At 45.0% G+C, this 2,809-nt stretch overlaps 1 protein-coding gene across 3 annotated transcripts in view; it reads right to left on the bottom strand.

Moving 5' to 3' along the window:
* The window catches only part of IL34 (interleukin 34), a 72,353-nt gene that overhangs the window by 42,103 nt on the left and 27,441 nt on the right, over positions 1-2,809 (bottom strand). The window lies entirely within an intron of this gene.

Here is a 2,809-nt window from a genome sequence, read left to right as displayed (position 1 = left end):
GTGAGAGGATTCACCAAAGACAGAGTGGGGAGCAGAACAGGCAGATTGATGAAGTACACTGCTGAGGGGAGCAGTGGGCCAGTCAGGAGAGGTCTGCCGCGCCATGTGGTCAGCTCTGGGGCCAGGGATCAAACTCACACTGAAGCAGCCAGGCCAGATTTGCAGTGCTGAGCTCTAACCCATTGCACCACCAGGGAGGGACAAACCCAAAGGTTTTTCTATACTACAGACACAGATTTTTTAAGTCCCTATCCCTTTTTGAGAAACATGAGTCCCAGGTTTAGTTTTATAATAGCCCAAAGACTCTAAAAGCTTGCTGGGATGGCCTCCAAGACATTACATAAACAAAACAGTATAACAGAATAAAGGTTGTTCAGTTTAGTTCTGTTTTATAACTGAAGTTGGTTAAAACAACAACAGAACTAAATCAAAAAAAGGTTGAGATCAGAGTCATGCAGAATCATGGAAAACCCCAGTTTCTCATCTGCGTTAGCAGGAAGGAGATTATTATTTTTAAAAAGACTTACTTACTTATGCATACAAACGCTGGGATTCAGGCCAGAGGTGTGTGGGGGTGGGGTGGGATGGGATGAGGGTGGTGGTAAGAGGATTCACCAGAGACAGACTAAGGAGCAGAACAGGTAGATCTGAAACCCACTGCTGAGGGTGGGTTTCAGCAGCAGGCAAGACAAGAGAGGTCTGCCATACCATGTGGGTCACCTCTTGGCCAAGGATTGAACTTGTGGTACAGTGGCTTCATAGTGTTGTGCTTTAACCTGTTGCGCCACCAGGAAGGGCCCTATCAGGAAAGAGTTTAGAGCTAGGTTTTCTGAAAGAGAAGCAAGGCAATGGTTCTTCACTTCTGAAAAGGAAACTTCAATTCATACGGACTGACTATAATGTCCAGAAACCCTCTTCAGAGGAATCCACGGCAACTATTGGTTCAGAGAAGCTTCTCCATTAGAGAAAGCACATTCAAGTATCAAAGAGTATTTATTCCAGGAGTGCAAGGATGGTTTAAGATGAGGAAACTGTGTCCTCCTTGGTGGTGTAGGCAATTAAAAACACAGCACTATGAAGCTATCTACAGCTACTGCAGCACGATTTCAATCCCTGGCCAGGGAGCTGACCCATATGGTGTGGCAGACCTCTCCTGTCTCTCCTGCTGCTCCCCTCAGCAGTGTATTTCAGTCAATTGGCCTGTTTGGTTCCCTACTCTGACTCTGGTGAATCCTCTTAACCCCTGCACCTCTGACCTGTACCCCAGTTCTTGTATGCATAAATAAATACATCTTTTTAAAAAATTATAGACAACAATGAGGGCCACAGAAGGTATCCATTTAACAAATGGAAAGACATATCATATACTTATATAGGAAGATTCAACATCATATATATAGCCACTGTTTGAAGTTAATGTATAAATTTAAAGTAATCCCAATACATCTCACAAAGAGGGTATTTAAATGGTAGATATATTTTAAGTGATTTTTTGTGTCTGTATATAGAACTAGGGTGTAGACCAGAAATGCAAGGAAGGGTAATTGTCAGTGTTAAGAGGACCCACCAGAGACAGAGTGGGGAGCAGAATAGGTAGATCTACTGAAATACACTGCTGAAGGGCGCAGCAGGTGAGACAGGAGAGGTCTGCTGTGCCATGTGGCTCCCTGGCTAAGGATCAAACACAGGCTGTTAGGAGTGACAGTGCTGAGACCTCAACCCCTAGGTCACCAGGGTGCTCCTATATTTAAAGTACTTAACCTCATTAGTCATTACAGAAATGAAAATAAGAACAATTCATTACCACCACCCCCCGCAAACACACACACACACACACACACACTCACACACACACACGAGTAAAATGAAGAGACGAACAAACCCAAAATAACCGAATTCTCAGACACTAAGCAGGATTGTACACTGTCACTTATCTATTGGTTAAACAGTGGCAATATTTCCTGAAGCTGAAGGCATATGCATATCCCACCCTCCATCGTGTCCCCTCCTAAGTAAATAACACAGATAAACCTCACAAATCCAAGGCTGAACAGCAGACATCAGATACAAAAGAATACACATACATAAAGTAAAAAAAACAAACCAGGAAAACCAATGGAGGGCACAAGACTTGAGCGGGAGGGGCAGTGACTACTTGGAGGTCAGGGGGCTCCTCTCCCTAGCAATGCTCTGGTACAGATCCCTTCAACGTTCACTTTACTGTGTTCACTTTGTGATAACTGTCTTCTTAGGATTGCTTCACTTTTCTATATGTTTTGTCACCCTTCCATTTTTATTGCAGCAATTCCAATAAAATCACCAACGTGTTAGATTTTTAAAGTTCAGATAGAAAAGCAAGTAAGCAAGAATACCCTGAAAGAAGTCTGAAAATAAGGGGAGTTGCCCTTCCATCTCTGAAAAGATATTTTAAAATGTTATAAACCTCAGCAAGCAAAACAGTGGGCGCATGAGAAAAAAGGCACAGAGTTGCTGATGAGAGTAGTGGCGGGACTGAAAGACCCACGGCCACAGGTGGCGCTCGGGAGGAAAAGAGCTTATGATAAATGGCTTATTGTGAAGCACCTTCAGGCCCTCCCTGGTGGCGCAAACGGTGCAAGTACTGCATGCTATCCCGCAGCCACTTCAGTGCGCGTTCGAGCCCCGCCCCGGCGGTGACCCACAAGGCGCAGCAGACTTCTGACCTGACCGCTGCACTGTACTTCGTCGATCTGCCTGTTCTGCTCCCCACTCTGTCTCTGGTGAATCCTCTCACCACCCCTGCACCTCTGGCCTGTACCCCAGTTCTGTA

This window comes from Condylura cristata, unplaced genomic scaffold (assembly GCF_000260355.1).
Source record: "Condylura cristata isolate star-nosed mole 26May11 unplaced genomic scaffold, ConCri1.0 scaffold00028, whole genome shotgun sequence".
In the NCBI taxonomy this organism is placed as follows: domain Eukaryota; kingdom Metazoa; phylum Chordata; class Mammalia; order Eulipotyphla; family Talpidae; genus Condylura; species Condylura cristata.
This window is presented reverse-complemented; position numbering and strand designations above follow the sequence as displayed.